The sequence below is a fragment of the Elephantulus edwardii genome, unplaced genomic scaffold (genome assembly GCF_000299155.1).
Source record: "Elephantulus edwardii isolate Elephantulus edwardi_28Jun2011 unplaced genomic scaffold, EleEdw1.0 scaffold00005, whole genome shotgun sequence".
NCBI lineage: Eukaryota > Metazoa > Chordata > Mammalia > Macroscelidea > Macroscelididae > Elephantulus > Elephantulus edwardii.
The window spans coordinates 17,131,112-17,142,868 of NW_006399755.1; positions in this window are offsets into that span (position 1 = coordinate 17,131,112).

Below are 11,757 nucleotides of genomic sequence, written 5' to 3' on the forward strand. Positions count from 1 at the left end.
CACAACTATCAGAGAGTTTCCATGATCATAAAATTGTGTCTGAACTCCTGCAGAGGCATCTGAGGCCAGTGAACTGATCCTTGCGTGATTGTTTAACTTCTGCTGTTTTTATTTCAGGTCATAATCTAGGTACCAGCCACCTAGTAAATTGTAATTCCCAAACACAAACACACTGGTTCCTAGATTTGAACATTTGCAAGTACAATGCTGCCTGTCTGAAACATTCTGTGATACTAATCCTTCAGCCAAAATTAAAAACTTAGCTCCAATGTTTAAGGATCCCAGACTTTGTGATCTTGGTGCATTTTACAGTATCTTGGTGCATCTTATGCAAGTTTGTAGTATCATACCATACGACAATAATTTGCTAGGCTCTTTTCCTTGTAAGAGATCACTAAGGATTAGAACTGCATCTTCACCTCTTCATTGCCTCCCAAAGCATCTAGAACAACCCTTGGTATATAGCAAGCATCTGTATGTGTTTGTGCAATCTCTAGGAATAGCCATACTTAGTCAAAAAAGTTGTGACTGAATCACGCCTAACTCATGTTGACCTCAGATGCATCAAGAGTAAAGCTCTGCACCACAGGTCTTTTAATGGCTCATTACTTTGAAGTACAACATCAAGGCTGGATTGGAGACACCAATGGTTCACTTGACAGTTAAGCACATTGACCAAAGACTTCAATGGCCAATGGGAGAACCAAACCCACTTGCATCAAGTCAATTCCAACTCATGACGCCCCTCCCTCCACTGCGTTTCTGTGGCTGTAAATCTTTTTGTGGAGATTGCCTCGTCTTTATTCCACACAGTGACTGACAGATTCACACCACCAAGGTTTCAGTTAGTACCTCAACACATAAATCGCCATGCCACCATGCACTGTTAATTACAAACCAGCTATAAATATGAACATTTGTATTTGCTCATTTAAAATCCTGCAATGACAAGCAATTTCTGTATTATGGGAAGCTGAACTTTATATCAAATATTATATGAAAACCCTTGTTCAGGAATTAAAGGAATTACAGATTTATAAGTTAGGATTTCTCTTGTGGCAGATCATAGAAAATTAGCTGTTTGTTCCCTGTAGACAGGAGACAGCTAGGAGCCCCCTACAGAGGAAGTGTTATTTCCTGAGTTAGAGTTCACCCTGAAGCACCAAGGAAATCCTTAAGGGTTTACCAGATTCTTCCATTTGCTAACTCCTCTGTCTTTTCAATAGAAAGAGCTTGGCTTCATTTGCATTGAATTCTCTTTGTGATTTACTTCCAGATAATTTTCAATAAAGATACAGAGAAGCTTGGCTTGGGGTCTTCAGTTGAGAACTGCTGACCTCCTGTTTTATGCTCTCTGCTCAATCTCATTCCTGGCTGTTTGTCTCATTATTAATAATTATACCCTCAGTCTGCAACCGACGGGTATTGCATTCCGTTTGTCTTATTAGCGACTGACTAATGCATTAAGTAACATAGCAACCCTATGTATAGCAGCTCTGAACCCTGCCCTGCCCTGAGCCAGTCTTACTAATTCCAACACACCTTCGCCCATTGCCCTAGTTACTGTATCAATCCATCTCATCCGAGATCTTCCTCTCCTGCACTGTCCCTCCACCCTTCTGAGCATGATGTCCTTCTCCAAGGACGGATCTCTTGTGGCCACGTGCCCGAAGTATGTGGGCTGGGGCTTCAAAATCCTAGCCTCCAAGGAGAATCTTGGTTTTACTTCTCCAAGACAGACTTACTTCTTTTCTTGGCAGTCCTTAGTATGTGAATTATAAATTAGACTGTTAACCAAAAGGTCATCAGTTTGAATCCTCTACTTGCTCCGCAAGGGAGAAAGATGAGTGTGTTTCTTCCTATTAGCATTTATTACCTAGGGAACATGTTGGAGGGTTGACATGAGTCAGAAAGTGACTAGGCTTCACTGGTTTTGGGTTTGGGTTTTAAACATGTCCCAGTTACAGGAAATGGGACATTGGGAAATGAAGTGCAGCTAACAGATATGAAAGGACTCCAGTTCAGGCAGTCTGACAGAGGGGCACATGTTCTTACCTCTACCCCACAGGTCAACGCCAGGTTGACAACTCATTCCTCAAGCTTCCTGCAACTGGTACTAATTTCCTGGCATGTTCTAGACGGAAGAATTAGAAGGATGCATCAGGACTGATGGGTAAAGAATCCTTTGGTCTATTAACCACTCTGGGGAGAAAAGGTAACAAAATGAACACTGAAGTCAGACTGCTAGGGGTCAGGAACACCTGCAGGGCTGGCTTCAAGCCAGCCTCATAGTCAATGCAAATACCTGCATGGCCCGGACCTCTGGTTGGATGGGTAAATAAATGGTAAAAGCCACAGGCCTTCTTCCTCTCTTTCACCAACCCTTCACTCTTCCCAGCATCATGTGCCTCAACGAGGAATAAACCCTCCTTGCAACATGCCCAAAGTATGTGAGGCGAAGCCTCATAATTCTTGCCTCCAAAGAGCACTCCAGCTGCATCCTTTCCAAGACATATCTGTTCATTCTCCTGGCTGTCTCTGTAATGTTCTCCAATACACAGCTCAAAGGTGTCAATTCTTTTTCTGTGATTCTTATTCATGATCCAGCTCTCAGATGCATAGCAAGTAAATGGAAAGATTATGGCCCGAATTAGATGCACCTTAATCCTCAAAGTGGCATCATTACTCCTCAATAATTTGGAGAGGTCCCTAACTGCAGATTTTCCCAGCGCAATGCCTCTCCTTACTTCTTGACTGCTGGTCCCAAGGGTGTTAATTGTGGATCTAAGCAAGATGAAGCTCTTGACAGTTTCAATCTCCTCTCCATCTATCATGATGTTGTTTATAAGTCCAGTGGTAAGAATCTTTGTTTTCCAGAATTGAGATACAATCCATACCTAAGACTTCATTCATTGATCTTCTGCAACAAGTGCTTCAAGTCTTCCTCAGTTCCAACAAGCTAGGAGTGTCTTCTATGTAATGAGGGTTGTGAACAAGCCTTCATCCAATCTTGATGCCATGCTCCTACTCATAGAGTCCAGCTTCTCAGATAGTTTGCTCAGCACACAGATTGAATAGATATGGAGAGACAATACAATCCTGGTGCACTGCCTTCCCAATTTCAAACCATGCAGTGTTCCCCTTCTCTATTCACACAGTAGCCTCCTGGTCCAGGTATAGGTTGTTCATGAGCACAATGGATACCACTTATTAATTTTAAGTGAGGAGGAAGGAGGCAGTATAATAATCAGATTTGCATTTCAGAAAAAGCATGTCAACCATCGTGTGAAGCAAGAGATTTGAGTCAGGAGAAACTAAAAGTAGAGATTACACTAGTGAAGATACTGGAAGCTAAGAACTGAAAGGGCAAATAACATTGATAACAAAGTATAATTCTCAAACTCAGCACAAAACACATACATAATAAAATGTGTGTAGATCAAATGTCAGCATCATATTCTAGAAAGAACGGAGAGCTGAAACATTAAAATATAGTTTCTGCATTGTTTCCAAAGTTTAACATTTCAGAAGAAGGCAGACAAAACCAAGACCACTTTTGTCAAATTGGTTTTAACTCATGGTGACTCTGAAGCTGTAAATCCTAACAAGAGACTGGATCCTCTTTCTCCCAAGGAATAAGGTGATGAGTTTTAACTACTAACTTTTCAATTAGCAACCTGACACATAACGTGCTAGCGTACTCTGGCTCCAAAATACTCTGTTCCTTTCAGGAAGATGAGTAATGTTGAGGTGCAGCATTTAAAACACATGACTGCTAACCAAAAGGCCAGAAGTTCAAGCCCACTAACCAGTCTTAGAGGAGAAAGAGGAGATAATCCACTATAGTAAAGATTTACAGCCTTGGATACCCAACGGGAAGATCTATTCTGTTCTACAGAATTACTATGTGTGGAAATTAACTAAATGGTAATAGATGTTTTTAGCATATTTGGGAAGATTTTTAATAGTGACGCTTCCCCCAAATACGTATTAACTTAAAGACAAAGGTGCACCTGATACAACCTGTGATATTTACCGTTGCTTCAAATGCATATATAAATTGGAAATGAATACCAATGCCTTTAAATTATGGTGTTGGCAAAGCATATTGAATGCTCTATGAACTGCCAACAGAACAAACAAATCTACCTTGGAAGAAGAGCAACCAGATTGTTTCTTTGAGACAAGGAGAATGAACTTTGTTTCACATGTTTTGGACATGTCATCAGGAAGGGCCAATCCTTGGAAAAGTTTATAAAGCTTAGAAAAGTAGAGGGTCAGCAAAGGAGACAAAGAATGGAGAAGAAATACATTGATACTGTGTCAGCAGAGACTATAATGATGGTAGAAGATTAGGCAAGGTGTCATCTTTTGTACTTGGGATCACTGTGAGTCAGAGGTGACACAGTGGCATCTACCAACAATGTATAGCAATTTCTCCATCATTGTGAAATGGATAAATACTATGGGTTCAATATAAAGAGAAGCCAAGGGATATATTTAAATTTTGGAAAGTAGATCTCTTAATATGAAAACAATGTGCATTGTTCAGTTCTTCAGAATCCAATAAAACTCAAAGGTTTTTCAAAAATACACTGGCAGAATATTCAGACTGTACCGCCTAGACCCTTCAATTTGTGGCTCTCTAACTTTAATTCTGTTACTACTACTTGGAATGCCTTCTAATCTGAGTCATATGACAAAGCTGTATTCAACCTTTTTATTCCCCAGCAGGTTAAAAGAGCAACCATTTTATTTATTTATTTATTTACTACCTATTTTTTTAAATTGTGATTCTAATGAATTTTTCAGAAAATTTGGATTTTCATTCACTCACTGTTGCATTTTCCTGCCTTCCCCTCATTTCCCCTCTCCCAGTTCATTTCTCTTTTTTTTAAATCACCCATTGCTGCACCTGTAGTTTCCTCCCTCCCACTCTCTTCTCTTCACGCTTAAACATCCACCTTGAGTTACTTCTACCTTGAAGCTTTCTGTGAATTTCAGAGGATCAAATAATTTCTTCTCTGAAACACTGCTAAGAGTTTATGTCTGGCCGTTACATTTCTCATCAGTAAAATGGGATCTGTACTGTGCCATGACTGGAGAGAGGATGAAAGGCACCCAAGGGTCGAGGACTCTCCTTCATAGGGTCGCTTTGAGTCGCCTGTGACTCGACGGCACTCAACAACAACTGTGCCATGAACAGGATAGTTGGCAAAGGCAAATGTAGAAGACAATCACAATCTTCCTATTCTAGAGAGCTGGTAGATGTGCCAGTCATGTGCCCATTTGATCTCATAGCTCTTCTCTCCGTGGCTTACAGCAAACAACATGTCTTAAACTCCCTCACCACGCAGTTGTGCCGGACCAGTCTCAAGGTCTGGAGGAAGAGGCCACTTCTACTCTCAACTCTCTCAACTTTGGGTCACATCTCCAACAGAGCAGTATCTCCTCAATGTCTCCACTATAGCTCCCACATCTGATGGAGACGTGACTAGGAGAGAAAGTGACTTTCTGCCACACTGACCTCTGGCATGCCTCCATTGTGTTTTCAGCTCTTCTTTTACCAATATAAACAATCCTTGTATCAAATTCCCTCTGTTTAAACACCTGGAGAAATACTATTTTTCTTATTAAATCCTAACCGATATTAGAGAGAATGGGAAAGGAGAAAAAGACTACTGACAATATGCTTCATGTTTAGGTCTTCTGGGCATGAAATTTGTAATTGCAATAGAGCAGAGTGATTTAGGTGCCAAAGTGTCTCAGAAAGACCAGGGTCAGCTACCAGGTTCACCCTGAAATGACTTCCTAATCCTTCACTTCAGTTCCCACTTCTGTAAATTAGTAAGAATAGCAATGTCTACATGTAGAAATTTGAGTATTAGCAACACTAATATTAAGAAAATAAGTCACTTAGCAGTATTTGTACATTGATTCCTACCCCCGCCCCCAACCTTCTTTAAGAAAAAAAAAAAGATATGTTGAGATTCTCACCCCTACCATCTAGTTGGGATCTCTGGCAGCCGAGTGAGTAAGAGGTGGTGCTGGTAACCCAAAGACAGGCAGTTTGAGTTCACTAGCTACTCCATGAAAAAAGATGGGCACCCTCCTCTGTATGATTTCCTGCTGCCAAAAACTGGCTAAAGGGTCAGCTATGAATTAGTTCAAATTTAATGGCACAAAACAGTAACAATTGTCATTGTGTTTGGATATGAGGTCTTTTCTTAAAGATATAGCCAGGTGACGCAATGAGGTAACATCAGAGTCGGGTGGATCTTAATGTCTTTTTAGTGGTAGTAAAAAAGAAACAACAGATACAGAAACAGGTCACACAGTAGGTAGACAAATGCCATATGAAGATGAACTGAATGTCAAGAAATGCCTAGACTACCAGAAGCTGAAAGAAACAAGGAATAAGAGTCTCCTAGAACTGACAGAGCAGGACCCTTCAGGAGTTCTACTCATAGACTCTAAGCCTCCAGAACTGTGAGGGAATAAATGTGTACCCTACAACGACACTCACATTGTGGTATTATTTCAACATCATCCCTGGGAAACTAGAACAGCACAGAAACCAGCATTGTGTACTCTGTTAGCTATTATTACTGAAAACAATAAAATAATAATATACCAAACGTGTCTGTAAAGTTACTGTTCCTTGATAGCATGTGAGAAAACCAAGACTCACAGAGTTGAGGTGACATGTCTAAAGTTGTAACACTGCCTGAGAGAGAGAGAGAGACGCTAGGAGCAGAACTGACTCAAGTGTGGCACATTTTCCACTATATATAGTATGCTCTGAGTGATAACCCACGCTTGGAAATGATAAAGGAGGATATATATACATAAAAAGCAGGAGATATGATTTCTGGCCTCTAATTATTGGTGTGCATTTTGGTGCGGAGCAGAATTTGAGAGCTGCTATCCTGACAAACCCTGTCTACCAAGCAGACCTAGGGACAGTTGGTGGGGTGGGGTCAGCACTGGAAGTGCTCATCATTCTGAGGTGGACTTACCACCCTCCTAACCATGATCTGCTCTGGGGACTGCAGGGGTGGGGGGAGTCTCACATTCTCATTAGTGCACTGCTGAGGGGTGAGGGCTAATGGACTGCAGGTCCAGGGGGACAGTCAGCAGCAACTGGCAACTCACTCCTCAGCATCCAGGCCTGAACCTGTGACCTCAGTGCCGTGTGCAGGGCCATTACCTACCCCTGAGACTGCCTGCATTAAGATCCCCTCATTACTGGCCATGCAGATTGTTCCTGCAATAATGAGGTGGTGAGAGCAGAAAGCGACCTGGGGGAACCTCACAGAGCCCAGCCTTCCACAGCACCAAGTTCCTAACCTGCCGTTTTAGAAAATTTCTCTCTAAATTGCCAGGAATAATTTCCTCCAGGGAAACTCTGACCTTTGGCTTTGTCTTTTTTTTCTTAGCTGGTATGTTGAAAGACCTATAATTCTATATGCATTCTCTTATTCTTCTAACTCTTTGTTTTTTTTCTCTCTATACCTCCCTTAATTTTTCTCTACTTTTTAGTCCGTCTGTCCTCCCTCCCTCCCATCTACCCCACACCTGCATGATCTTGCCCTCATTTCTCCTTTTATTTATGTTTTCACTTGTGTTAGAGACATAAGCTTTAGATTCAGACAAATATGATTTCAAATCATGGCTTTGCTTCCTTGTGGCCAGGAATTTAGGCAAGTTTCTTGATCTTTTGAAGTCTTTTTCTTCATCTGAAAAAGGAAGATCAAAATCTCTAGGATTTCATTATTAAATGAGCTCACTTATGTGAAGTTCTTTTCTTTCACTTATAAAAGGGTCACCCAGGATGAATACGTTTTAATGGGGCTTCCAGACGAAGACAGAGTAATAAAGACAGAAACACAATGTGAATGAAGGATAGTGGCAAACACAATGTATATAAGTTTTATATATGCACACCAATATAAAATAAAGATAAAAAACAAATAAAGACCTAGTCATCTACTTTCAGGACTAAGCTGAAGATATCTCTTTGGCTCACAGTAAAATACTGGGCTCTCTAGGTAGGAAGGCACAGAAGCACTGTGACTGCACCAATGAACTCAAGCAGATCTGTGATCCTTAAGATGGTGCAATGCTGAGCAACATTCTGTTCTGTTGCACATGGGATTGTCATGTTGGTGCCCACACCATAGCAATTAGCAACACCAACAATACCTATGTAAGGATGTTTTTGACAGTTTCTGGATAACAGAGCTCTTTGTTGCTGGTGTGCCATCCAGTCAAGTACAAGATAAGTTTTTTGATTCCTAATTATTGCTGTACATTTTGGTAGGGAGCAGAATTTGAGAGCCAATGTCCTGACAAACTCTGTCTTGCAAGCAGATCTAAGGGCTGTGGGGACAGTTGGAGGAGTGGGGTCAACACTGGAAGTGCTCATAGAGACCCTACGAGTAACAGATCTAAACCCTGTCCTATCCTGTGCCATTCTCACAATCTCTGACATACTCTGACAGCTATTGCTGTAGTCAGTGTTAATCCATCTGGTTGAAGGTCTTCTTTTCTTTCACCAACCCTCCACCTTTCCAAATTGATAGGCCTGCAGGTCTGACTCACTCCCAGAAGCAACCTACCTAGTTTACAATAGCTGCAGCCAATCAGCAAGCTCCATAATCACCTCCTCTACCAAGAGACTGCCCGCTTAACAGTGTCATCAATCGTCACCAGCAGTGTCAGTAGCTGCAATCAATCAGCGAGCACAACCACTTCTTCTACCAAGAGACGGCCCCTTCCCACAGAGCAGTTAAAAACCTGTTCATTTCCACTCCATATGTGAATTCTCTGACCCATACTGCCTATCTTTGACCTCAGGCAGTGAACCTTACCCAAGAGCCCCAATAAAAGCTTCTTTGCTTACTTTTGGTTTCTGTGCCTGTTTTACATAACACAAATATGATGTCCTTTTCTAAGGAACAGCCTTTCTTAACAATATGCCCAAAGTATGTAAGATGAAACTTCATTAACTTTGCCTCCAAGGAGCACTCTGGCTGTATCTTGTCCAAGATATATCTGCTTGTTCTTTTGACATTACATGGTATATTCCACACTCTTCTCCAACACCACACGCAGCTAGCATAGAATACATGAAAGTAGTTTCTGGTAGCCAGCAAAGCATTATGAAATTGGATCCGAATTATGTGTGAACATGTATGGTAAATATGGGATGTGGGATAACACATAGTCCCTTCTCCCAAGGAAATTTTTTGAGAACAAAGGCAGAAAATACTGATTTTTTTTTTAAAAAAAAACTACATGAAGATAAATATTTGATGAGTTATAATAAAACAAATCAAACGGAGGCAAAAGAACTCAGGATAATAGAAACTTTCATATAAGAACCAAAAAATTACTACTTTGGAATAGATTACAAGGCAAAGCAAGCCTTCATTGGGGTGTCCAAGGCTGTAAGAAGAACCGCCTCACTTTCTCCCTTAGATCTGCTGGTGGATTTGAACCACCAGAGAAGGGCAGCCCTTTGGGTTGGCAGTGTAACCTCCTTGGGACTATGCCACCAGGTATCCCTAAACCATTCACCTGAGCTGATCTTGAGAGTTTCATCCTCCAATGCCGTCCCCACTGAATATGTTTACAGAAATAACAACTTCTCTTTTTTACTGTTGTGTGTTGTGTACCATCGAGTCAGAACCGACCCATAGCAGACCATCTGGCAGGTTTTCAGAGGCAGTTAATCACATGGGTGGAGATTTCCATCCTCATAGCTTGGAACAGCTGGTAGCTGTGTGTCTTTTAGATTGCAATGAAGCTAGGGAGGATATGAGGAGTATCACAAAGAAAGATAAACTATTATCTTTGATTGCATTTATGTTCATTACCAGTGAATTTGAACACATTTCCATAATAGCTTTTGACTCTACTTTGCTGGAACCTCTCCATTATATTTTAACAGGCCACTAACCCTCTGATGTTTTTTCCACTCCACTGTGAGTTTCTCAGGAACAGAGATTGAGTATTGCTTATCTTTGTACCTTTTGTGCCCCATAGTAGAGCCTAGTGGGCACTGAGTAAAAGTGTTCAGCTGTGTTCCAGGCACTAGTACTGGGGTAAAGTGCCGAGACACCGGTATGTCACTCACAGAGCTGGGGGAAATGCAGCAGGCACTGGGTACTGTGCATCAAAGCCTAGTTCTGACACTTACTGTGTGTTAAAATAATCTCTCAGGTTCCTCATAATTCTTAACAGAAACTGATAGCTGCATAACATACTTTGTGCCTGATAAAATTATTTAAAATGTTGGTAATGCTAAAAATTCTTACTCTTATTTTCTTATTCTCTAGATTTCATAGAACATCATTGTCCATCATAGAACATCATAGCCTCTTAAATTGGTAGCCACAGAAGAATTTCATGAAACAATGTATGAGCAAGAGCCTGTGGTGATGAAGGAAGAAGTTCAAGCTACTTTGAAAGATTTGGCAAAAAACAAGGCCCAGGAATTGATGGTATACCAATTGACATATTTCAACAAACAGATGCTGCACTGGATGTGCTTGCCAAGTTGTGCCAAGAAATCTGGACAACAACCACCCAGCCTACTGACTGGAAGAGATCTATATTTGTTCTCATTCCAAAGAAAGGTGACCCTACAGAGTGTGAAAATTATTGAACAATATCATTAATATCACATGCAAGCAAGATTCTGCTGAAGATTATCCATAACCGACTGGAACAGCACATCAACAAAGAACTCCCTGGAGTGTGGGCTGGGTTTAAAAGAGGAAATGGTTCTGGAGATATTATAGCTAATGTTAGATGGATCTTGGCTGAAAGCAGAGAGTACCAGAGGAATGCCTATATGTGTTTCATTGACTATGCAAAGACATTTGACTGTGTGGATCACAACGAACTGTGGCTGATTCTGAGAAAAATGGGAATTGCAGAACACTTGATTGTGCTTATGTGAAACTTACACTTGGACCAGGAAGCAGTCACCAGACAAAGCAAGGGAACACGGCATAGTTCAAAACAGGGAAGGGTGTACACCATGGATGCATCCTATCTCCATATCTTTTCAATCTATATACAGAACAGATCATCTGGGAGGCTGGGCTCTATGAGGAGAAATGTGGCGTCAGGTTTGGAGGAAGACTCATCAATAATCTGTGTTATGTAAATGACACAACTCTGCTTGCTGAAACTGAGGAAGATCTGAAGTGTTGTTGCAGAAGGTCAAGGACTAAAGCCTTCAATATGGATTGAAGCTCAACATCAAGAAAACAAAGATTCTCACTGCTGGGACAAATGGCAGCATAATGATAGATAATGAAGAGATTGAGACTATTAACACTCCACAATCAACACTCTGGGTACCAGCAGCCAGGAAATGTAAAGATTAATTGCACTGGGAATATCTGCTGTCAGAGACCCCTCCAAAGCAACATTCCAGTCTGTAAACTAAGATGCCCCTGATCCAGGCAATAGTCTTTGCAATTACTTACTAGGCACCAGAAAGTTGGACAATGTCTAGGGGAGAACTGATGCCTCTGAGCTATCGTTCTGGAGAAGAGTATTGAATATACCATGGACTTCTAGGAGAATAAACAGGTTTGACCTAGAGAGGGTGAGACCAGGCTGCTCCTTGGAGGCAAGGATTCTGAAGTTTCATCTGATCTGACATACTTTGGCATGTTGCAAGGAGGGACTGGTGCTTGGAGAGGGATATCATGTTTAGCAGGGGGGAAGGACAGTGCA